At 37.3% G+C, this 27507-nt stretch overlaps 1 pseudogene; it reads right to left on the bottom strand.

The window, feature by feature from the left end:
• Window positions 1-27507, bottom strand: LOC103761195 (annotated as a pseudogene).

Genomic DNA, 27507 nt, shown 5'->3' with positions numbered 1-27507 from the left:
CTAGATGTTTGTAAGTGTATGACGCACAGGTACTGCTTCCAAGGTGATTTCTGACTTATCCATTTCAGTGCTTTTTTCTCCCCTTACAACCACCTCTACTGATATCTTACTGGCCTGTCCCACTTTTGCTTAGAGGTTGATCTCCAAGGACACAGTTTCTTGAGGAGGGCATGTTCATAGCGCTTAGCCTCTCCTGGCAGCATTTTGCATAGTTTTGAAAGCATTCAAAGGTATGCCTGTGCTTTTCCAGGGGGAAATAAGAACATTCTTCCAAAACCAGCAAAGAAATACAACTGGATTCATTTTTACTCTTAAATGACCTCAGGCTGGTGTTCAAAGTTGATCTGTACTTCTGAGGTGCCTTGACACAAAAACAACTTCTGACGCACAACTGTTGAAGAACAGTGAAATCTTTGACAATGGTCTTTCAAAAATGGGGCTTCAGAAGGAGGCAGATAACTGGATTGCAGAGTGTGGAGGACTTTGCAAACACAGCTGTCACAGCAAAGCATAATGGAAGAATCTTATCTATTGACCCAAAAGCTGCCCACATGTCAATAAGGGCTCCAAGCAGCAAAAAAATCCAATGCACACAGCAACACTCAGATTGCACAGAAAAAGAGAAGGCAGCTAGTTAAAAAACTGCATGTATGAGAAAAATAATCATCAAAACATTATATGCATAAAACCACCACCTGATTGAACCTCTTGTTTAGAGTCTCTCCAAGTCATAGCTTCTTCATACCTCAACTGCCTTCTAAACAGTTATTTTTCTAGCAACTTACATCTGTCTGAAACTTACTCCGAAGCGAAACTAAAAGCAGTCTCTGTGGCAAATAATGTACCTAAGTACTTTTGAATCACATTTAGAAGAAATGGACATTAGAATCACTTGGTGCATTTTGCAGATGGCTGATTTATGGTTGTAATTAGACTTTGGGATTGAGACAGGCTTTATTTTTTTTCTTTTCCTATGAAAAGATATTTTGCACATATTTTCAAGGAGCGCTCAGTCAACTTCCTAAACTCTATTTATACAGTTTCTAGAATAGGGAGGGGATTAATCTTGCATAATTTGAGCTGTCCAAAAACTTTCATTCTAAACCTAAGCCATTCTAGGTTCTTTATAATGTTAAAGGAAAGAGACACATATCTCCTAAAAGTAATTGATATAATTCAAAGAATTATGTCTAAAATAGATGTGACGGTTTGTTCTCAGGTCTTTGTAACTGACAATTTTGAGGACAATACTTAAGACAGCTAACATTTAGTGGAGCAAAATTAGGAAAAAGGAACGCCCTTTGAGGTATTTAAGCATATCAACTGTACATATATGTACATGAATATAGAAAGATACTTTATTGTTGTTGTTATTATTATTATTATCTCAAAAGGACTTCAAACTCACTGCCTCTTATAAGAAGTTTCAAAGTAGGTGCTTGATGACATACCTCCATCTCCTTAAGATCAACAAAATAACCAAGATGGTACCAAAAAATCAGGTATGAGGAGTGGGCTAATCAAGGATGTGTTTTGTCAACACAGGATGGCAAAAAACCTCAAGTGTTTCACATGCACAGTAAAAAAGGAGAATTTTAATGGAGCAGATACAAGGTGACTTTGTGAAGAATCACTAGAAATTCACCAGAGGGCCAAGCCAAAGCACATCTTTGCATTTTTGTGGTCAAACAAGAACAGCTGAACTGTGCAAAGGCAACAAATGGGGGAACATTCCAAAGGCACACTATGCCTTCAAAGACATGCTTTTTACATGTCAGCACCATTGTTGGGTGTATTTGTATAACTGTGCCTTAGTTACCTTTGAAATACTACATATGCAAGCTGCAGTGGACAGTTTTCCTAAAATAATCAGAAAAAGATTATCAAATGTACATTGTTCCAGTGAAAATACAGATGTAACAAAGCAAAATGAGTTGGCCACAATAAGGGATTTCAATTGCCTACCCATGAATGAGTCAAATATAATACAAGAAAAGTTTAAGCAAAGTATAAAGTAATTTTTTTTTCACAAGCTCTTTCACTGGAAGAGTTGGAGAACTTGTGAGCAAACATTACTTTATTCCCGCTGGTTCATATTTAAACTTTGCCAATGACTTCCAAAAAAAAATTTTAATTCAGTGCACAATAGAGCAGCCAAATGTTACCTGAAGATATAACTAGCAGGATAGAAACAAAGTGACATTTCTGTAATTTAAGTCTCAATAACCAACTAGAATTCTGTGAATATGTCAAGAAAAAAAAATTACTTCTGTCTCAGGTAGGTTATTTCCAAAGATGATTTAATTTTACTTCAGAAACCATTGTTGAGAATAACTGATCTGTACATTTTCTCTTTTATTATCATTAACTCACAAAGGTCGCATATCAACTACGTACACCAAGGAGAACAGTTCATAAATGAATATGACTTTCACACTATGAGGTGGGTCAACTACCCCATTTCATAGCATCACTGTGGTTGATTCAATTATCATAGAATCACAGAATGATTTGTGTTGGAATGGACCCTAAAGATCACCTAGTTTCAACCTCCCACCATGGCAGGGATACCATCCACTAGATCAGGTTACCTAGAGCCCAACCCTCCTGGCCTCAAGCACTTCCAGATTTGGGGCATCCACATCTTCCCTGGGCAACAGTTTTACTGTCTCATTACCTTCCGAATAAAGAAATTCTTCCTAACATCTAATCTAAATCTCTCCTCTCTCAGTTTAAAAGCATTGTCCTATCACTGTCTGCCCACGTAAACAGTGGTGTAGAGATTTATGCTACACTTGATGGACAGATGTCAGTTCTGGCTGTCAGCTTTCTCCTGTGAAGGTGATACCACCTGAGATGGCAATTTCCTGTGCATCACTCCACAGTGAGACACAGCGAGGACAACAGGCATGCTGGACTACAGCCAAGCTGCCTCATAATTTCACCCTAGACTTAAGACCAGCACCTCTCATTAAAACAAAAAAGAGACATATTGCCTAATTTTAGGCTCAGCCTATAATAGATTATAGGCTTATAAAAGACTGCAGTAACAGCAAACTGAGCCTTTACAGAACACGAGGAAATCTGGCATAAAATTGTGTGGTTGGTCAAGGAACAATGTGATGATGTGACTTAGAAAAATATGTGCAGGACTCATATAAAAGCGTAAAAAAATTAGTTGTTATGGAAACTATTACAAAAGGCACTAATTCATTACGATTTGTAGCAAGTAAAAACAAAGGTTTAGAATCAAAAATCCTTTACTGTTAATAAGATTATTTTAATGAACTATAATGCTCTCTCTGTAATGTCTTTATCATAGAAATAGAGAGAAAAACAGCTTCTGCTCTGTGAGTTCTCTTTTCATAATTGGACACATCCATGGAAATTTCTAACATCTTTTCTTATCAAAAGGATCTCAAGAGTCCTGTTGTTGCTCTGCAGTATGAAGAAAAGGTTATGCCTACTTACCACATCTTGAAAGCAAGCCAGCTTTTTGTTTTAATTATTTGTATTTTCACTCATAGATCTCACTAATTAGAAGAATCCCTATGGTCCTTTTTATCATTATATCAGAGTAAGAAAAATACTACGACAGTACACATAGCATCCCCCTGTAATCCCAGTACCTGTTTTGACTGGGAAGCTTGACCTAACTTATATAGTTTGCCAAGTATTGGAATATGCATTGAATAAGACAGGGTGAATTCTGCTGGTTGTCACATTTAAATAAATGATGGTTTATGTGACTGAACTACTGGTGAGAATATCCTGATGCAGTGGCACTCAGCCAGTCACCCAGGCTCAGAGAGGTAGCAGTACCTGGCTGTCAGCCTACCAGAAAGGGTCATGTTAGTTGTTTCAATGAAGTGGGAACTGTGTGCATGTTGAAATCTTTCACAGCTTCCTCTTAGGATTACAGTAAGTTTCTTTACTAAGAATGCACAACGCTTGGAAAAGATACAGACTTAAAAGTAAGTGAAAGATTTTTTCAAATCCTATATTTTGCAAACTAATTGAAAAGCATGAACCACTTAATCACTATGGTTTTTATTCAAAAAATTATTACAACAGAAATATCTTATGTGAATTTTTCTATTTCTAACTTTTAAATGTCTAATTTTTGGAGTTTCACATGTTTTCAATAGAAAATTACTCATTTCCACATGCAAAAGCATATATGCCATTGTGTACATGCATTCTTAAATTCTTAGATTATCCATATGTATCTTGTAATTGAATATGAAACGTCCTCTAGAGTATTGTGGCATCCCATCCTTAAGGGGAAGAGAATACACAGAGATTCATAGGTGCCTGTAGTTCAAAACAAACAAGAAAGGTCAGAGGGTCCTCAAAAACTTAAAAAGTTTTAGTGACTTATAGACATGGCATGAAGATTGGTCCCATATCTTCTAAGTCCCATATGTAAGTACATGGTGGTGGATTTTGAATAAGGGGTAGTGTGAAAGAGAGACAGAGAATAAAGATAGGGAGGGAGATAGAGAGGATCACCATTCCTGTCTCTATCATCGATCCAGCCGGTGGAGTGTCCAGGATCTGGGGGACACCACCCAGGCTTCACAGGGGTATCTTTTTATAGGAAAAACTATGCTGTTATCACTCATTTTCCTGCTTAAACTATGCAGACATAAAGCTTTCTCTTGCATGATGCTACTTACCTAGGAGCAGCTCACAAACAAAAACTAACTCCTGGAACCCTCCCAGCAATCCAGACATATTAGAAAAGGGTTGGAACAGAAATTGCCATATTTTCGAGCTCCTCAGATTTGTCCCCTTTTATCTGCTGCCTTTGGCTTCCTAGACATTTGGGTTCCCTGTTTCCTGTGTCTGTACCCTAAAGTATCGAGGAATACAAGTTCTTTTGCATTGCAGTGATATTTTGCCCTCAAAAAGTAAATTTCATTTACTTTAAAATGCAAGGAAACAAGTATGTACCTTATACCCATGATGATAGGCTACTCTAAGGATTCAAAACTGGATTGTATCACCAGTATTGCTAATAGCAAATGAAGATTCATATAGGTAAAAATTATGAATATTAAAATATTAGAAGTCACTGTTGATCACTTTCTTACCTTGTTACAGCCAACCATGGAGCTATAACTACAAGCTTCTATCAGATGTTGTGTTTAGCTACCAGTGTAATAATTACATAGTGGGCTTGCTTTTTAATTATAAAATTTAGAAATACTGAGTTATCTAGATATCTGTCATGTAGTGTGTAATTTGAGCAAGGTTTAATGGAAACAATGTAGATGATTTAGATCACTCAGTCCTCAGTATCTACCACTCAGCACATATGTCACTATTTTAGCACCTGCCTACAATTTCAGGCTTGACAGCTACTTGTGTGTCAATTAGCTGCAAATTCCACTAAATTACTGAATTAGTACAAGCTGCGGACCTTCAGTCAGCCTGAAAAACTTTAAGTCTCCAAATGCAGTAGCTTCATTGTGACAGCCAACCTCTATGTACAAAAATTTCATCTACTGAAGAATTACATTGTCCAGAAATATGCACAATTTTGAGAATATATTATGAGAGTTCTGTCATGGGTTTGCAGGTGTAAAATTTTCTGGATCTCCTAAGAGGTTGGGTGAGAATATGGCAAGTGTTATTAGAGGAATGAGGAGGAAAAAAAGGCCTAGAATATCTTTTATTGAGAAATAGGGGTGAAATGGGATTTTGTCGCAGTCTAAATAAATACCTAGGGGGTTGTTTGAGTCTGTTTCGTGTAAGAAAGTTAAGTGTACATCTTCATTACACTCTACCCTTTACTTTAATGACATCTCTTAGGACTGATAAATGTTTGGTATATCAGTGTATTCACTATAGTAAAGAAGATTTGGGAAAATCTTCCGTCTAAATAATAAACCCTTTTAAAAACATTCACTTTCAGCTGATTGTTATATACCTGTATGAAGACTCTAACATTGTTGCTGAAGATTGGCAGCATATCAGAAAACTAAGCAATGTACAGAACATGTGGAACGGGGAGGGTTTGGTCGAGCGCAAGAAAGATACTTTTGAGTTACATCACAGAATTTTTGTAAAACCCTGGGTTCTTATGGGTCTTTTGAGAAATGCAGAACAATTGTAGCCTGTAGGCACAGACGAGGTAAAACTGCACACTGTCAGAGACAGCCCATCCCACACACCTGAAGCCAATACTAGGCATAGCAGGGAAGCAGAGCTTCAGTGTATTCAGCATCTTTCATGTCTTGGTTTAAGTATCTCTACATACAACAGAGAACTTTGCTGGCATGTGGATGTTTCTGGTAAAAAAATTATCGATAAAGAATAACTTAATAATACAGAAAGCTTACAATAGAAAGTTAAAAGTAAATTTTCTGCTCCTTAAGAAACATATTGCAAAGAGATGTTGAATAAGAAGGCTTAAGTATAAGTGAATTAGAAGAATCATGCCTTCCTGAGATTGTGTAATCTAAACTGAGAGGACTGCATGCTGTCCTTCCTGTGACTCATATAGGGTCCATCATTTGTGTCTTCTGTAGAACTTTTTGCTTATTTTGGCAGACAAATTAATTCTTGTCTGTAAAACAAAAAGAACATTTGCAGGAAGTGCTTAATTATTCCCAATTTATTTATGTGATATGCTTATTGCAGCAGAGCCTTAAAGGATTCCAAATTCCCAGAGGCTGTAAAGGAGAATTGTGCTCTCAGAAAGTAATTAGACAAGGCTATGACAAAGCCAATAAAATGATACTTCTTCTTTTTTTTTTCACTTCTAAAGGAATTGCTATGGGTGAGACTTTTCTGCTGAGAATAGGAAGTTTTTCCTACAAATTATTTCTGACAGGGTAAGTGCAACTGTTTTCAAGTTCTGTAAGACTTAGGCCAAATGAATGCTTATAAGCAGCAAATTAATTTCCATGACTTTGTATGCCTCAAGAGACTATTACAACTTGTACCTTGTGGGAATTTTTTCTGCAAAATAATAAACCAGTAAGACAATGCATTGCTAAAATGGAGGAAGAAGTAAAAAAATTAGAAATGAGAAATTTATATCAGGGATTTTACTCCTCCTTTCAATCAAGAAAACACAATATAGTCAAAAAGTAAAAACAGTAAAATACCATCACAGTACTATTGTTCAGAAGAAAAACACACCTGATTCACATTGTTGTCTACTCCAAAACAATTCAATGGGCCACTTTCCAATCAGTTCTCTTAAGACCTTGGAACAGACTTTTGGAAGCATTTTTTTAAAAAATCTGGTGTTATTTTGTGCATTTATTCTTGTGTACATACTAAGATCTCACTGTATCTGCTCCACTTAGTGGTGCTGACTTGTATAAGGTGAAGGTAATTCTTCTTCAAAGGTCTTGCTAAAACATGGTAAAATATTTTTAATGCTATCTAATTGCTACTGCCCCAAATATTTTAGTAGCTACATTTTTTTTTTTTGAGTTCTACAATAATGCATATCTTACAAAAGGTACACATAAAAAGGGCATTCCCTCTCATGTAGTCAGGCACTAACACAATCTGCCTGTAGATCTAAGTAGAGACAATGCTCTAGTGCAGCATAAGCATTTTTTTTGAAATGTTTATGTCACCTATGTACCTTCAGTGCAATCCATTCTCCTTGCATCATGGACTACCTTGGCTGCCAAGTAGATGGGATCATTATATGCATCTGAATGGATTAAATACTTAAACTCCACTTGTCCTGCCCTAGGGTCACCTAAAGTACATGGGTGAGGAAGATCTAAGTTCCCTCTGGAGAGGAATTCCAGTGGTAGATTTAGGGCCAAATTTCCCTGTGGGAGTCTACACCTCCAGAGTGCATCCAAAGCTGGTTTCTGCCCTTCCTTGCATTGTCAACACATTTTCTGTATATCATGAGTTGCAAAAGCAAAGGTTTGTTCAGAGTCAGTGTGCACAGGCACACACGCATCACACTGGGCAAAAGCCCTGAAAGCCCAAATGAGAAGACCCAGCCTGTATGCAGAGTGCCCAGCACTAGCCCCTGTCTGCCAAAGTGCCAGAGGGAGCTTCTAAATTTCCCTGAGAATATCACCAGTGTATCTTAGGCCATGCCCAAACATCTATCATAGCTTTGTTTTCAGAAATTAAGGAGTGTAATTATGAAAGCTAGCAACAAAGCATTCTCACTAATTCAGATCACAGACAAGAGTAGGAGAACATAAACATACCACTGGTGTTCCCATCACTTGATGCTTTTACCTCTGAAGCATAATGGAAGAGGTTTTTTTATCTGAACCATGCTCAAATAGGAATCTAAAAGCACTTGTTTTATGATCCACTATTCTAAATACTTCTGCTACTCAAAAATAAAAGTCAATCATAAATGCAATCATCTGTATTAAAGAGAAACTCAATTTCATATCCTGCCCAGATGAAATGTATGTGTTCTTCCCTAGCAAGCCCTGACAGTAAGACATGTTCAAGATGTTCTCTGTCAGTCATCTCCTACACTTGACAAAAAGCTAATTGACTCCACCTCAAATCAATAAATATTATAAAGTTGATAGTGCAAGATTTGCATTAAGGCTATTTGTGTCTCCATGTAGATTCTTGCCCTTCACATGCACTGAGAAACTAATCCCTTTGAAATACCTACAGCAAATCACAATGTTGCTTTGCTTTACAAAGAAAGCCTCTGTTTAAAGTTGACAAAATCAGAAAAGGGCATTAAATGGCTGTTTTTCTTCTTTTTCTTTAAGAGTAATTTTGCCCTTTATAAAGAATTATTGAGATTTAACATCTTGTATTCTAAATTGTGGGTCTTCTGTGAAGAGTAGCCTTTATCCAGTTTGATTTCCTTTATAATTCCCGTTATGCTCATAGATCTTCCCACCTGCAGTTAGCCACAGCTTTCAAGACTGCCTGTACCAGTGCATATATAATACTTCCAGTTTCAGAGCAGTGTGACATCCTCCATTAATGCTGATGCTAAAATTTCTATTAATTTAACAAAAAAATGTAATGAGGATTAAAAAAATCCCAAGTCTATGTCCATGCATTGTAGGAACAAAATATAAGACCAATTAACCTCAATGGTGTCCAAGTCTGTGTTGTTTCTCTGGAAATCATTGCATTCCAAAGATTACCAAAATCAGTTCCTTCAATAAAAAATATTGGAAAATAGATGTGAATTATTCAAATTTTTCCTTTTCAGCCAAATGGATCTTCAGCGTTTTAAATCAAGTACTTCAGAGGTATCTCAGATTACAGACACAAAGAAATATAAGATAAATACCAGGAGTTTTGTTCAAGGTCATACTCATCAGAACAAAAACTGAACACAATCTCCTAGACCAAAGCCCTCATGATTTAAATTGAATGTACTGCAGCAAATTCAGAGATGGTATTTGGACAAATATTTGACAAGACATCTTGCAATGCCTAGGGAGAACTAAATTGTGTTTCTGAAATAGCTTAATCCCAAGGAACTCCTGGAGAAGAGGTAATTTTCTACATCTCTGCTTGCTTTCATAATATTTATCTGTCTTATCGATATGCTCAGAGCATGTTTTCTCCAGAAACTGTCAAACCCAAGCACCAGTGAAGAGATCACATGAGAGTAATTGTGTCCTCTGTATGTATTACAATTGATTTTTATGGCACTGTATAATAATAAAAGCAATATCATCAGTTATCCAACCTTGCAAATTCACAATCACTAATAGCACTAACAGCACTACACAGCTCCCATTACATTTTTTAAAAGTCTTGTAATTGTCATTCTAAAACAGCACAGAAAAAAAATATTACAGACAGACCTTTTAACATGGGAAGTAGACTATGATATTATCTGTATTTTATTGTTCTTTTTAAGTAAAAATATTCAATTGCTAATAAACAAATAGACTAAAGGGGGTTTAAATTGAGTTTTACGGTGTGCTTATGTTAATATGTTTTAGGAAAGTGATAACCACTTAGTGTGTAGGTCAAAACAGGTTAAAGAAAACTGCAGGAACTTGGAAATTATGTTCACAGAGGAACCTATAGAATTTTCTTGGAGCCTCAAAGCATAGGCAGCCACCAAGCAAGAGCTTCTATAATCACATTTCTGGGCTTAGTCAAACTTGTAGGTGTTTTAGTTCCATTTTAGCTGCCCAATTAATTTTCTGGATTTAGCTTTTCATGACTGATATAATGTCCAAGCACTTCGGCCGAAGCTGGATCGAACTGTAGAGGGCAGGTCAAACTTGATCAGGACTCCTACATTACAGTGGATTGCTGTCAGAGGCAGAATGAAAAATGCCAGAGGAAGGATGGCTATAAATTGTCTCTGATTTGTTGGGTACTATGAGGTAGGCTGTGTTGCAGCTGAAATCCAGCAGGAAGAACTACAGTTCAACAAATAATAATTCCAAGTTGTCCTTGTTTCTACTGGTTTTGAGTTAATTTTCTTCTTAGTAGCTGGTACAGTGCTGTGGTTTGAATTTAGTTGGAGAATAATGGTGATAACACACTGATGTTTTAGTTGTTGCTAAGCAGTGCTTGCTCTGAGTCAAGGACTTTTCAGTTTCAGGGGCTCTGCCAGAGAGCAGGTGCGCAAAAAGCCAGGAGAGAGCAAGAAGCCAACCAACCAGCTGACCCAAAGCAGTCAAAGGAATATTCCACACCGTAGAACATCATGCCCAGTGTATAAATTGGGGGAGTTGGTCGGGAGTCACCAATCACAGCTCAGGGATGGGTTGGGCATTGGTCAGTGGGCGGTGATTATTGTTGAACATCACTTGTTTCTCTTGGGTTATGCTCCTCTTTCTCTCTCCCCTTTTCAATACAGTTAGTAGCAGTAGTAGATGATTATGACTATTATTACTATTGTTGTTATATTTTATTTTGTTTCAATTATTAAACTCAAGTCACAGAATTTACTTTCATGTTTTCACTGAGGGAGTGGCTGCATAGTGCTTGATTACCAACTGGAGTTAAATCACAACAGAAGTGCACCACAGAGTTAACATATTTGGGTTGAATTGTTTTAGGAAAGTTACTCTCTTTTCTCCTTTCTGCTTTTATGATTTATGACTTGACTTATACCATCCTCTTAGCAAGTGTCTTCAAAGGATTATCATGTATAATTACCTGTTATTTGTATAATTATTATTATTATTGCAGGGGGAGAGTCTCTGCAGATGATAAGCAGTTTCAAAGTAACTCAAAGAGTTTACAGTTTAACAGTGAAGAACACAACAATTTTGAAGGGAAAAAAATGGAATAAAAGAAAAAATACTTCTCACTACATATTAAGCAGTTTCCCTAATGTTCCAGCAGCTCAACCAATATCAACCTGTGGGATATACCAGTGTGACTTCCTGTCTTAACATCACAAAGGAAGTTTGAAAGAGATATAGTTTTCATTTTGCCATTTTTTTGTTAGAAATAACTCACAAGAATGACAAGTAACATTGAACATACATGTGCTTTTCTGAGTGCTATGAGCATACAGCATAACCAGAGTCTTGGTCTTGCTGAACAGGGGTATAGAAGCAAGTTGGGACAAGCTATGAAGAGGTCTGGAAGTTAATTAAAGAGTTAAAGTATAGTATCCAGTAGTCAAGTGAAAGACTTCAGTAACAAAATTCTACTGAATATCCAGGATGGGCAGGAATATGCTTTAGAGCTTCAGTTAGAAAGTGTTTCATCTAAGAGTTATTACAGAGAAGGAGTGGGTAAAATGTGGACATAACTCTTAAGTTCTTGAACTGCTTGGAATGAGGAAGATACTTGGTTTACAAGATCATATGGTAAGCAGGAGGATGGTGTTTCCCATGGTGGTCAAAACCAAGATACTCAAAGGGAGAGACAGGGCAGATTATGATGTCTAGTGTAGCTACACTGCACTTGGCAATCTAAAGAGAAGTGTCAGAGGGAGACCAAGTTTGTTAGCACAAAAAAGAGACAGCAAATCTATACAGAAGCAGATCTGCGAGATATCCAACTGTATTAGCAAATGAGAGTGTCCATATTCCTAAACAGAGAGACAAGATAAGGACCAAAGATGAACCTAAGTGGAAATCTGAAAGGTGGTGAGGAAGATACTTAGAAGGACACACCAAAATAGAAAAATGAGAGAAGGATTCACTGAAATTGAGGAAAAAAACCAACCAACCAACCAACCAAAGACTTTCTCAGTGGAGATAGTTAAGAGTCAAGAGGTAACACCCATATCTTTCAAGAGGTACATTATCTAAAGGGTGAAGCACACCTAATTTCAGCTGCAAAGTTCCTCTTCTTTTTTTTTTTTGGTATATTAAAAAAATAAATGCTGATCTTCTCCTTGAAAGGACATGGTTTTGCAGCAGGAAACAATTTCCACAACAAATACTGCAACCACGGGTTTGAGTGTATAAGCTAGTGAAAACCAAACCTTCAGAGGTTTTGGTTCAAAACGAATTTACAGAGATACATTTTCAGTGACTTTTGTCCTTTATTCACCTGTACACTACAGGAATTTGATCTCTACTATACTATATAAAATCTTTAATGATATAAAGCTTAGACATGGATCTTCTTGGATGTCTGTAACTGGGCAAACGGAATTCACTCACTCAAAACCAGATTGGCTTTCATAAGCAATGTCAAATGCATAACACCCAAAATCAATTCTTCACAGTGCTCCAATTTTTAACCTTCCTTTTGATTAAAAGTTTGTATTCTTAATTTTCATAAGTAATGAAGCTCTGTGAGCTTAATATCACCCTCCAGAAACAACAGAGCTATTATTTGTATGTTTAGAAACTCATTGCCATATGAAGAATCCACATAATCACAGAATATGCCAAGTTGGAAGGGACCCATAAGGATCATTGAGTCCAACCCCTGACCCTGCACAGGACCATCCCCAAGAGTCACACCATGTGCTTGAGAGTATTGCCCAAACACTTCTTGAACTCTGTCAGGCTTGTTGCTGTGACGACTAAGCAGGACAACATTTTTGTCTGAAATGAAATGCAGTAAGGATCAATTATTTTTTTCAATCTCTATTCCCTTCTTAAGAACTTTCTTGGTCCTTAAATGGTGCTGCCCAGCTGTGCCAAAAAGGTCTTGCCAAAAACTAACTTTCAAATACCTTGACAGTAATGGTTTGTGCATTGCTCATCCTGGCAGGACCTGAGACGTACTGTTCCGCTGCTTTCCTGGATTCTTTCACAGTTACCAGAATAGGGGAATGGAAATGACAATTACTCCACAAGGGAGAACAAAACAAAAAGCAAAGAGGACTATGGTGTTAAGAAGTGGCCTTGGCATTTTGGTTGGTGGAATGCCAATCAATGCAGCAGGCTGTGCCACAGGGCTCCACTTCATATTCTCCATAGTGAGCCAGGGGAGAACATGCAAAAACTGCTGCATCAGTCCAAGCACAGGCTATCAAGATTTGACCATGTTCCTTCTTGAACCTGTTCCCTGGAAGACACAAAGCAATCAGCGAATATTAGCATGGCTGACGTGTTTGAATGCAGTTTCCCATATGTGGGCAGCTGAACTGGGTAAGTAAGAGGGATAACTTTAACAGGCATTCAAAATATTACAACAGATTGAAGGTTTGTAAGAATAGAGCATGGTTTGCAACAATTTTGAAAAAAATTAGGTAGCTGAATTCTCTGATACATCTAGGAAACTTAGCACAACATAAATCTCTATGAAAAAATCTCTATCAAAATGTACCAATAAACTCTGAAAGAAAAGTTATTTTATTCAAGCTAGCCTTGCTTTTACATCAGGACTCCTATTCCAATGTTTGACAATTATAACCTTGAGTTAAAAGATCTTACAAGTAATCAGCTGCATACATCCAGCCCTACAGTTAGTTATCAATGATCACAGAAACAAGAATTGTTTGACTGGATGCAAAGGATCTCTTCTATAAAGATGCTCTCTAGGATATGCAGCCCAAAAGTGGTGATCTATGTTCATACGAAAATTGAGAAACCTAAGACAGAAACATAAGCTTACCATAAGCTGGAAAACTAATTTTGAGGCAGCATAACATGCTCAGTAATGTCAGTGTTGAGAGACTGCAGATCCCAAACAGCACCCCACAAAATGCATAGAACAAGCAAATCTGTTTCCCATATACCCACCTGGCAAGTAACCAAGAAAATTAATTCTTAGCCTTCTTTCTTAAATGTAATACTAAATTGTAGAAATACAGCTAGAGGTGTAGTCTTAAAAATTCAATAAAACTGTATAATTAAATTATGTGTTGGTCAATTTACAACTACAAAAGACTTTCTCATTTGAAAAGCATACATACAGTAAAGTAACTATGTTCTGCTTTATTTTTATGATTCACTTTTAAGCCATTTTCATAAAACAAAGCAGTATAATGATAATCATAATCATTCTGAAAAGAAAAATCAAAATCCTTGAGAGTAGTAGGCCTAGGTCATAAATTAATATTGCTTATTATTATTTCTGCTACTTTAATACATGTTTTTAAAACTAGTTTTAATCAAAATGGACACATTCACTTGTAAAGGTTCTCCAGAGGAGCAAAAGTATCATCTGAATGACTATACTTCCTCCCTTTCTTTCCATACACCTGCATGATTTGCAGTAGCAGTTATCACAAGCCCCATGCCACATTCTGAAAGCATCAGCTCCTTTAGTCAAAATATTTAGCAGTATTTTGATACAGAAAGCAACATGGGAAAAGGAAAAGGAAAAGGAAAAGGAAAAGGAAAAGGAAAAGGAAAAGGAAAAGGAAAAGGAAAAGGAAAAGGAAAAGGAAAAGGAAAAGGAAAAGGAAAAGGGAGTTGAAAAACAAATGAAGTATTTTACCATCACTTGACTAGTACTACTCACAATGGATAAATGCAGCAAGAAGTGAATATTTGGAATAAAATCTCAGCCCTGCAGAAATCAAAAAGATAGTAACCTCAAATAGACACAAAAAATAATTAACACCAGCAATCCATTAAGCAATACATCTGCTAGAGCCACACCCAGATACGTAAATGCTCTCACACACAGGGTTTAACACATCACAGAATTTAAGGGCAACCACCTCAGGTGGAGCTGTCTTCTACTATAGTCAGAAAGAAATAAATGTAGAAAAGGCTAATCCTTTTGTTTGTTTTTTCTCCTCTCACAGATGCTGTTGCTGTATTGTCTTAACTGGTATTAGAGAGATTATCTGGAACTGTTCTTGGCAAATGGAAATTACCACAAACATATGATGATGGAAGCTCAGCAAAATCCTCCAGTTACATTCACAGACCTTTGTCTCAGATAACAGTAAATACATTTGCACTGGTGGTAATTTCTCGCTTCCTCTTTACTTCCATCGAGTTTCTTGTTCCAAAGGTCAAGCTCCTGTCTCCTGCTTAAACACTATGAACAGCAACAGGCTCCTGCTCCAAGAGCAGCTCATAATGAAGTAGCAGCACAGCTTTACACGTTTGACTTGAGGGAAATGGGAAATGTGAAAGAAAAGGTACCTGGAGAAATCAACTCACCTTAAGAAGCAGCTAAAGCTCCCAGTTCACATACCACTTAAATCCACTGCATTTTAGCTCGATGATGTATGTCCACATTAAATAGCATTTATCTAATTGATCTAAGCATTTCTTTCTTTCAGTGTAATAGACAGAGTATCTAAATTCAGTTTGTCCATCTTCCCTACAGCTTCCTATAAGCTGCTTATTCTCTCTGTGGTCTGTCACTTTTTTCTAACTAAACAGCAAGACTTCACAACAAAATCCTCAGCTCTCCCACTTTCCTGGTGGCCGGTGCTGCAGCGTGTGACTGTGCTCAAGAGACTAACAAAGACAGTGACAGGACATTCACCTGCTTTTGCCCTGAGGCAAGGTATCCACAAGGAAAGGCTGAGCTCCTTTCAGATGCTAGTACTCTGTTTTCAGTGCTCTCTCCTATCAAAACCAAACTTTTATATTTGCTAAAGGAAAGACATTCTACTCTAGAACATGCAGTTCTTCAGCTCATCATGAGTACTGAAAAGCCACTTGAGTTTCTGGTTTTCTAAAGCTGTCTGCTTACTTGTCAGAGATCGACTTTCTTGGGTTTTATCCTTGTCCTTGGAATGAATTTTGGGGAATTAAATTCCCATGCTGAGAAAAGAATTTTATTCCAAGTGCCCAGTACTGGCCGGACTCACAGTGGAGCATTTAAGCCACAAATTCCATGCTTCAAGGGTCATTCAGACATGACAAAAACAGGCTGATATTCTTAGTATATGCAGTGTCCCTCATCCAAAAACCATCCAACCCTTCTCTTAATTTGTCTGTGATAAGAGTGGCCCCCTCTTTTTTGAGAAGTTAAAAAAGCTCTCACTCAGACACACCAAGATGCTGGGGTTTTGCACCACTGACAATGTAGCTCTTGCTTGTCTCATCTACTTTATCCCTGTTCCAGTAATACCACAGTTTTCCCCTGCCACTGTAAATGAAAATCACTTCAAGGTTGTCATACCTTATTTCATTCTTTCTGTGATAGAAACTATAGTCCCTAGAGGCCACTTTACTCATCTCCTCTCTGACATATTTCCAGCACCAGAATTTGTGTAAAGACAGCATAAGAATAACTGCTTTCGCCTTCTGTGTGTTATCAAAATAAGAAAATAAAAACAGATATAGGAAGTGTAAAGATCAAGCAAAAATGCCCCCCTCTTTGTTAATAAAAAAGGGGAGGGAAAAGCCTCCATTAAACAACATTTTGAGAATCACCTGAGTGTCAGTTGCAACTGTTCTTATTCTCAGTTTTGGGAAATCCACATTTTTCTGAGCATTGTAAATATTTTTTCCTATTCTTTTACGGTAAATTTTTACCTAAAAATTTACTTTTGTCTTCAAAGAGGAACTGGAATAGACAAGAACTGCATACTGATATTTCAAAACCACTCAACATTCTAGCATGCTGTGCTGGCCAACAACAACAGGTTTCACTGGATTTTTTTTTTTCTGGGCTGATGAACTACATAATGATATTTTTGAAAAATACTTCACCAGTGTTTACCTGTACAACACTTCCTTCCCTCAACAGCAAGAGAAACTCACCAACACACAAGAAATGCATTTAAGTACAAATTTGAAAAATAAAATTAAAAAAATTTAATTCTTAAACTTTTGAGAGTGTATTAATTACCATAAACCAGGTAACAACTCAGGCCTGAGCATCTAAACTGAAGGTATAAGTTTTAATAAATAGGTATAAAAGTCACACTCTTAATAAACTATCATTATTGTGAACATATGTCATAAATCTCTCATTTTCTAATTTCAGATAGACTTCTATTGATTTCAGTTCTTCCATCCTCCCCACACAACATTTACCCTAAGTATTCTATGTTTTGCTCTTTTCCTACACTGTATTTATTTGCTTAAAATCTTCAGTAGAAAATAGCCTAAAAGGAAAAGCATGTGGCTGATGGAGCAGCAGGGTAGGATGAGGTAAAACAAGTAAATGAACACAGTCTAATAATTCAACATTTATTGTAAAGTATTTTTGATACTAGTACTTATTATTTCATTTCAAATCAGATTAGTGACATCAGCATATGACAAAGAGGGACCAGAAGCAGAAAAATTTCCAAATGTAGTTTCAGTAATAGTTACATTTTTATACCAAAGAAGCATTCTATTTAGTTCTATGCACAGCTTTTTTGAAATGAGTTCTGCACTCTTTTTAATCACCTCTCTCCATTAAATGACATAAGGAGAAACTATTATACCCTGGATTAAAAAAAATCTCTGAAATCCTCCCTTTCTTAGAAAAGGTTTACTCCTCAGTAACTCTGACAAAAAAAATTAAGTCAACAGAAATTACACACAGCAACTCTGATGATTGCACAGTGCATGAAAGATTCCTGAAATAAGAGCACATGGAGGCCTTTACCAAACAAACATGGGATTTGTTTGGGGGTTTTTTTTGCCATGGCCATGTTTGTGAAGACTTTGGAAATCTTAATACTAATTACTGGAAAAATGTATTAGACCACAATCAGTTGTTCACATATGTGAATAGATACTTCTGTATATAGATTTCTACTCTCTCATTTTATTCCCTTCCATTGTCATTTCAGCACACAATCGTAAAGTGAGCTGACTCATCCATGCATGCATGGATGCATTGAGGTCCTACCATTGTTCAGCCTCATGGCAAATTCTCTTGGAAATTAATTTTTTCACTCTGGTTATGGAAAGCCATATTTTTGGAACACAGGACTGAAATCGTACTCATCCCTAACATCGTGCCACTCCACCTTCATAAATAACAATTACTGGAAGGACTAATTAGAAATTGACTTCTAATTAGCATTTTATCACCTGTGTAGAAGCTTACTCATGAATGTACAAAGGCAAGAAAAAAACAAGGATAAAATTCAAAAGTTCTGATATTACAAATCAATAAATTAACTTGAATTACTCTTTTTTCTTAGTATGTTGAGTGCTGGATAATATGCCTCTCTTTATCCTGCCAACCACATTGAAAGCATCCACGTGAATCAAATACATGATGCTGAGAAAAGCTGTACAAAGGGAATGACAATCTATGTACTTCTGAGCGAAGTGTAACAGGAGAAATCCACTATCCTCAGTGTAGCAGAACTGTTCTGTTTACATCACACCACAGAAAGGGAGAATAGCATGCAAAAGAAGACAATTCTTAAGTAGATCTCTTGACTTTGATAAAAAAGAACAGAATAGAATGGGAGGGGGGAGGAGAAGATAAATCTGTTGTGTACTTTGTTATGACCAGAATAATTAATTCTACATTTCCACTCCTAAAATCAAGATGAAAATCTTCCCACAAACTTCTCTATACTAAGAAGTTATCCCAGATCTAGAAACTTCTTAAGATACCTCTCATAGAGGCCACAGGAGGTCACACAACATGATCACTATCTGATACAATCTACGGGACCTCACAAAATTGAAGCAATCATCCAGGGTTGACCTAAACCATAAGGTCCAGCACAACTCTTAGAAAGTCACTCAGAGGGTTAGTTGAGGAAGGAGGAAATGATGCTTTGATTTTGCCATTTGTGTAGCCCTGATTTCCAATCACACCAACTCCCACATCATCACAAAAAAAGTATAAATAAGTCACCTTTGCTCCTCCCTTGCTGCTGTCTGAAACAGATGAACTTTTGAGAGACATATTTTAGTGTTCATGCAACGTCTGTCGCTTTATGTACTATAAAATCCTTGTCACACGGGTGCTGCTCCTGAACCAGGTATGAATTTGGAAAAAGTTCTACTTGTTTTTTTATTCTTTTTATAAAAACCAGAATCTCTCTGAAGTCACTGGTGTTAGTCAACTGGGTGTTAGTACCTCACACACTGATCCAATTGCCATCCTGTCTCAGCAGTGACAAATAAACACTGTGCAGAGCTCAGAGAACAGGCAGAACAGGTGCCTACAGCCCCATCAAACAAGCTCTTCTCTGAACAGCAAGAGGTTGTTTTTTGGGGGTTGGTTTTGTTTTGTTTTGTTTTGTTTTAAACCCCTGTCTAAATGAGAAATTAACTCACAGACCTTGTTGGACTATTTTTTTCTTTCTGTATCCATTATGTCTCAGGAGGCACTCTGTGAGTACTGGTGAGGCAAAACTAACTTCAAAGACTTGTTCTTTACCCAAGTAAACTAAAAAGGGCATGCCAACATCCAAATTACCCCATTTACCGTCAGTGCACACACTGCAGCCTAGCTGCCTCTGCATACTGCTGTTCTGCCAGGGCTGAGGAAGCTCCTGAATGTTGGAGATGGGGAGCACCACAAGAAAACCTAACCCCTCTCAACAGGGATCTGGTACGGCCTTGGTACAATCATGAAAGGCATCATTTGAAGACAGCTCAGTGGTCTGCAACCTTAAACCAGCAAATCAGAAATGATGGTTCTCTCTAGAAGCTTCATTTTCTAGCATTTTGCCCACAGAAAGGAATGGTAAACATAAAATAGTGAGAAATGGGGAAGAGGCTGGGAGTGCAGTTACAAGCAAATTCTTTCTTTTTGTAGGCATTTTTCTATACTTTCGATCTTCACCGTGCTTTTCTCATTCTGCTATGGAGTTTTGAAGATGCAGAGACCACAACAACAAATAGTGACAATATATTGTGGAACTGCACAGTGAAATAAATAATAATCTATTTCATTTTTTGTTGTTGATGCTGCTAAACACTGAACACATGTTAAAGAAAACTGACCATCAAGACTGCAAAATTTCTTTCTTGAGCTATAATAGCTAGCTAGGGAGCTTTCAATGAGTTTGTTTAATTATTTACTCCTAACTCCACACTCAAATTTCTCTTCTAGTTTACCAACGAGTCTCTCAGTACCATGACAACCAACAACATCTCTTTATAGCCAGTTTGATTCTTACTATTTTCAAATGAAAAGGTTTGTCTTGTCTTCTTCTCTCACCATCCCTACCCAGAATTAACTTATTTGTGATGGGTGTGGAAATATCCTGTCCTTCTTGTTAACCAATTAAACTTTCACTCCCATGAAACCATCTTGTACTTCACTGGCTAGCTCAGGAGCAGTTTTTTATTAGAAATGTCTATCACAGTCTAGGGTCACATCTACCTCCTTCATATCACCATTGCATCCTCTTCCACAGAGAGAAGGATGTAAATTTAATCACAAAAAGTGAGGTCTCACCTGCCACCCATGCACTGCTTTCACCAGGCTGGAAGCAATACCTGACACAGCTTTCTTCTTTCTTTACATCAAACTGCAGGCTGATTTTAGACAGTTAAAACTTACTAAGGCCACTGTCCATAACAACATGGTGCTCTAAACCCAACTCAAAAACTTACAGCAAACACTCATTAGTTCAAACCCAGCAAAGTCTCTTTTAAACCATCTTTTCCTGTCCTGCTAAGTAATTTTTCACCAGAGAGCTTCTAATTTTTCCTCATTTCTTTGGAGTTTTTAGCTGATTTTCTTCGAAAAGGTGTTCTTCGTACAAGCTTTCACATCAGTCATTGTTGACCAGGAAAGATCCTTCCCCATCTGTAGCTGAGTCACAACTGCTATCACATCAAGTCCATCAGCCCCTCAAATGACTTTGCTTTACACCAAAGACTTAAGACATTCAATTTCTTCCCTCAAGCTTGCTACTTAAATTTTCAAAGTTTTCTGTTGTCTCATTTACTTTGTCCAGCTTCTTAAAAGGACAGGTACAATCCTTTCATCTAACTACATCATTTCAGCATTTTTCATTGTCCTCTACTGTTTCTCTTAGCTGCCCTTACTCCACCGTCTTGCCCCCCTGAAATATTTTGCATTTATTTTCCCATCGGCACCTTTTTGTACTCTAAAGCCAGGTGTGAAGACCATACACCTCTTCAGCCTTTTTCCTCATATTCATTTGTAAATCTTTTTATTGGCTGTAGTACCTTGACATAGAACTTACATCAAGTCACAGGAGAAAACTATAAAAAACTCCTTCCATGACCTTCCTCCAGGGCAGCGGTAACAGAACTCCCAAATCTTCATGGCATCAGGCTTAGTCATTTGCTGCCTGAAGACTCCTCACTATAAGGAATCTAATTCTCTGTGGCTTAAGGAAACATTTCTTACGCCTCATGATATTTTTGTAAGCCCTGAGTTCTTGCAGTATGCTTGGAAAGCTGCTTTAAGGTTTTTATCATAAGCAGGAGTTTCTGGAGCTCTAACAGGCTTTTGAGACTTCAGTGCTTCTAGGTATGGTGCCATAGAGAAACATACTAAAGGAATGTTTCTTTAGTAACATTCCTTACTAATGTAGATCTGTCCGGTTTTGCCAAAAATGGCCATGAGAGCCTTTCTGCCCCTACTGGTCTTTTCGGGTATTTCTACAGGAATCTGAGGGAGACGGAGGCCAAGGCTTTTATGCTTATCTCCTTTTCCCATCCAGGTTGAGGAATAATGGTTATATCTTTCCTTCTTACATTCTTATCATGAGCTGAGAACAGGAAATTTCTACTAGTAAACATATACAACTTTTCATTTAGCATTTTCCACCCTTTTCTCTTCCTAAGACCACAGGTGCAACAACTGCTCAGTGTGCTCATTTACCCTATCATTCTGTCTTAGATCCAGTATCAGGACTGAATAAATTTAGTTGGGATTAGGCATTTATTTGGGTTGTTTTCCCCCTCAGACCCTTTTTAACTGCCTAACGACTGTCCTGCTTTCAGCTGGGACATTTTGTCTTATTAGCTGGTCCAGTGCTGTGTTTTGGATTTAGAATTAGAATATGGACTTGGGGATTTTCATCCTTGCTCCTAAAGAAATATGGCAAACTTCAACTACCTTCATAGACACAGACACCCTATTAATCAGTGGAGTCCAATGTCAAACCACAGTAGTGTGTCAAACAGTTGATTTTGTACTATTAATGTGTAAAAGCAGGATTTTTAAATTAAGACGTCGGCTTCTTTTCTCCTCAGTCAGGAGCCAGTGCCTACTGAGGTGCTGTCAGTGCTGTTATTTCTCATTTCTGTGACTTTAGAAATGCTACATTGATCAATGCATCCATCATACAGCTACTATATAAGTAACACCATACCTGACTGTATAATGTATAAGTGGCCACACCTGACTAAACACCCCTGACAAGAATAATTGCCTATTTAACAAACTTAACAGTCCACAACAGCATATAGGATTTTTACTAAGCTACTTGATGCAGGGCATTCATATGAGCAGGACCAACTATACTTGAAGCAGACAGTTCTATCTGGTATTTGGTAAATTGCACTAAATAAGGATGTGGAGAGAACAGTCCCCTTTTCATTTACCACCAAACAGTGTAGGAATCTTTTAGTAGGAATCTGCTTTTAACAACCAGGAGTATCTGGACTGCTGTCTCATCTGCAGGTGTATTGATCCCACAGTTGGGATTGTTTCATGTGACCAACGGAAGAACGAGTCCTTGAGCTCTTGTTTCCATACTCCTAGAGCTGCCTGGCACTGCAGGGCTTCCACAAGGCTGGCACCTGCCCTCACTCACACTGAGTTACAGCACACTGACAGCTCAGGCAGAGCATAAATCACACAAATTTTTAAACCTATACACTTAAAATTACAAGTTTTCACTGTAAAGATGTCATTCAGGACAAAAAAAAAAAAAAAGGAAAAAAAGGAAAAGAAAAAATGCAACAAAGCTGTTCTTTCACAACTGAACTGTTCCTCATTTCCACCAATACCTAGCAGCCAAAGTGAGGAAGAAAATGGCAGCACAGTGAAGGTTTTCACTACATATCTGCCATTCCGCTGTCATCCCAATTCTTGTTTGTCTTGTGTAACAAAGGCATACCACCACGGAAAGACCTTCACTGAAAGGGGTTTAAACATCCCATTTGCAATTTCTCAATGCTAAGAAAAGTATTTTCATGGCAACCTTCATCAATGTCAAGTTCCAGGCACTCAGAAATTATATTGTATAATGCTAAAAATACCTAGCAAGTCTTCAGAAAAAGTCTAGCCTGTAGGAAGTTTCATAACATACTGAACAAAGTTACAGTATTGCTTTGGACAGAAGAAAACTTTTCTGAGGAGTATGTTCAACACCCACTCATGTTTTCTGAACTCTAGCTTGCAGAGAAAAAAAAGTCTTAGCTAGTAGCAAAAAATGTAGTGACAAGCAAAAATAAAGTATTGCCTATCTCCTTGTAATCTTTTACAGCTCTGTTATTGAAAAAGTTCTAGATATTACTCTAAAAAATACATAAATTTCTAAGTGGCATTTCAATAAATTAAAGAAAGATTCTGCTCTAATTTGCATCTATAACAGAATAATTAAATTTAATAGTATTTTTATTGCAGCTGAGGACACAATTAACTCAGAACGCTTAGGGCTCATGTGGCCTACAGATGAAGAGAGTGGATTTGAAAAGCAGCCAGAAACAGAACATGAACATCTAAGGCAGTGACATCTCCCCTCTGTGGTCTGGAGAATGAAAACTGTGATCCTTGAGGACAGATGTTAAAATGAAAAATAGTATTAGCTGTGATTCCTGAGCCTTGTCCCCTTAACTTGACTGATATGTTCAATCAGTTCTGTCACAGCAGGAAAACTTTTGGGGTTAGTTTTCCCTCACAGGCCTCCCACTGCTCCTTCCAAGCAGAGCCAGAAGTGCTCTGAGCTGCCACTGCCCTTTCCTCTCTCCAGCAGCTCCCTTTAGTTGCCCATGGCACTACAACAAGAAGGGATTTATGTAGGGTTCATTTATTTGTTTGTTTGTTTTTAAACTTGTTTTATGGCTGCAGAACTTTTGGTACAACCAAATCATATTTTCAAGTATTTCCCCGACACAGTGAGAGCCAGCAGTGCATACTACAAAAAGCTGGTATTTTCAAAGCATCTCCTGAATCCAAGAGCTCAGGCTTTAGCTGCAATTAATACAATATGCCACCAATGCAACCCTGGCATCAGCAACTACAAGAAGCGGAGCCCATGTCCCAAGCACATTTTTGTCTCTCCCTCCGTCATGTCCCCAACAACAGCATCTGCAGTGGGGGCAGGGGAGGGGGGAAAGCTGGTTATGTTGCTGGTGGTGTCTTCAAATGGACAGGAAGAAATATTTTGCCTGTGAGTTTCAAGAAATATTTATTTTCTTGGTCAGAATTGGTTGTTACTTTCTCTGCAAAATCCTCAACATACAGAAATAACTCTTTCATCCTCCGGCTTCAAAACACCTGGGGATCACGAGGCAGTTGTTTGAAGATGATCACTAAGTTATTTCTGTCACTAAAAAATCTATAGTTACATCCTTTTTCTCTTTTTTTTTAGTAGAATTTTCATCACCCTGGAGGAAACAGGGTAAGGAATGATCCACAATTATCAGGAGGAGAACACCATATCTATTCCAACTTACAGAAAGGAAAACCCAAAGGAATAACACTTGTAAGTATCAGCTGAATTGATTTATTCACTGCTACAGTCTGTAAGCAACAGTTTTTAAACTGTTAATTTTTCACTTCTTCAGCTACCACTAAAGCAATTAGCAGAACTCATTAGCCAAGTGACATTTTACAAATTAATGATTTACTCCTGTAAACTGATAGAAATGCACAGTAAATAAATCTTGAGTTAAATAGGATCAGGAAATCACTCAGTCCTAGACTGTGTTTAATCAGTATTCATGGTTTTAAAAACAGAAGTGTTGAGAAAATTATTATCTTCTGTTCCAGTCTAGCTTTTGCTCTATAGAAATAATTTTTTCCATGACATTAATCAAGGGTAATTTTGAAAAGACAGCAAACATTAAGATTTCAAGGGACTGAAATAATGGCAATGTGCATATGAAGAAAGGCTGAATTTCCTTCAGTGTATTTCTATTACTGCAGACATCTTTATATTTTAGTATACCCAGAAATAATTCCTTATCTCACTGGAATAAGAGTGTATTAAGTGAAAAAACATCCAGGAGTCTCTTCCACATCCACTGCAGTTCAGAGACCTGACTTTTGATACACCTGGGTTAGGTAACACTTTGGTGTAGATAGCTCTATTTCACAGTAGATACTGAATTAGAAGATGATCTTTAAAATTAAAAACTCTGTCCCCATTATTCTGACTGTGGCTGTCGTCATACCACATGATTCCATTCTCCTTCAGGCAGTCTCACTGCAGGTGATTGCTTTTCACTAAGGCAGCTCTACTTACACTTCACAGCTGAGGAATAATAAAAATGTTGATTTTTGTGGTTTAGTCAGTGCAGGGAAAACTTAACTTTAGATCAGAAGGAAGCTTTGGTATATTACTAAGCTTCTTCACATTATGTAGTTATTGTATCCTCAGGTTTAAATAATGGAAACCATAGATTTTTTTTTTTATCTTTCATTAAACTTTTTATATACTATCCTCCTCCCCAACACATAGGCATTTTCCACTCTAGCACTTTGACAGACTTTTTCACACTACTTAAAGTAATTATACTATCTTTTTATCTTAGTAAACATACTATACATATATGTGTCAGTGCTACACAAGGAAAAAAATTTGTTAACAGCTCAAAATTCAACCCATGCAGTGGGACCCACAGAGGCCATAGGTATCAAGTATTATTTCTGCCGAACAGGAACTATGTCAGTGAATCCAAACATGAGATTCTTCTACTTTTATACTGGCACCTTGTGCATTTCTTCTGGGGCAGCACATGATGTCACTGACTGTCAAAGGACAGCTACTTTAAACCTCTCTATTCTGCTCCTGAGCTTGGCAAAACCCTATCCCAAAAATGAAATCAAAGGGTGGTTGAGTTTATGTTTCAAGAAACAGTGTCACTTCCTAACAATAAGAACTTTTCCCAAACATCAAGAAATTGTACTTACAGACATAGTTCAGGGGCCTTCCCTGTCCAGAAGGAAGATATGCAACTCCAGGAGGAATCCAAAGGTATTTAGTAAAGAAAACCAGGACTAAAGTTTGTAAGTGTATTAACCAAGGAACAAATAATCATCACTGGGAAAAAGCCGATGTTTTGAGGCACAAGTCACTAGAGCATTTGCATCCAAACAGAAACTAGTTACAGTCAAAACTCAAAGTGAATTGGTGCTCATTTCCTTTGTTAGCTTCAAGCATTGAATCCTAAAAGTCAGTAATAATTATCAACGACCTATGACATGAAGGATAATAAAGAATACTATTTGGCTTTCTGTGTATGGACTCACTGGTAGAGAAATATATCTCCAACACTTCTACTGATAAGTTTCCAAATACAGAACTGAGTTTTCCCTACAGTATTTTTCCTGCTGCTATTTTTTACCTGAATCTTTGAATGATACTGAAATGATGTTATGAGTTGCAAAATCTACCCCCAGTCAAGTATCACGTTCTTGACAGAGATAAAAATAAATTAATTTTCTCTCCCTGTAATGGTCTATATCAAAGCCATCGTAGTGGATACATTTTACATTGCCATTTATCCATAACCTTCTCAGTATATGTCTGTGGTGCTTTTCCCAGAAACTACCAATGTTTTGGGGCATCCCTGACAGTCTTTATGATTTTACTTTTGATTTTTTTTACAAGATACTCCCTATCTCATTTATAACTGTAAAAAAATGAGATGAACAGGTTAAATTATTTTAAGTGGAATTTTTGAAAGTCTCTGGGAAAACTAGAGAAATTCCCTTTCATTTAGGACAAATTTCTTGTCATAAAAATGCAACAGAGAAACTAGTTCAATTTCCTTTTTTAAGTAGAAGGGTAATGTTTTATTATTTTTAAATCAAAACAATCATTTTACTTTTTTTCCCCCTCATCTTTCATGCTAAGTTTTTCCTGACCCTACATGGCTAGTCCCACTTGTTTCACTGTAGAAACAGTCTTTCCAGTATAAGTGAATCCTTTCAGAAACTCATCAGCTTTTAAATTTTAGGAAACCATTTTTAAATTAAGGGGACTTGAGAGGATTTTTTTTTACTAATTAGTATCAAGCCAAGCTGAGTGAAAAAGAGCAATTACCTCCAAACTTCCAAACTTGAAGTTGTAACCAACTCCTGCAGAGGGCAGAGCTTTTCATGCAT

This window comes from Manacus vitellinus, unplaced genomic scaffold (assembly GCF_001715985.3).
Source record: "Manacus vitellinus isolate BGI_N305 unplaced genomic scaffold, ASM171598v3 scaffold_1_pilon, whole genome shotgun sequence".
NCBI lineage: Eukaryota > Metazoa > Chordata > Aves > Passeriformes > Pipridae > Manacus > Manacus vitellinus.
The sequence above is the reverse complement of the archived record's forward strand: the minus strand, read 5'-3'. Positions and strand labels throughout refer to the sequence as shown.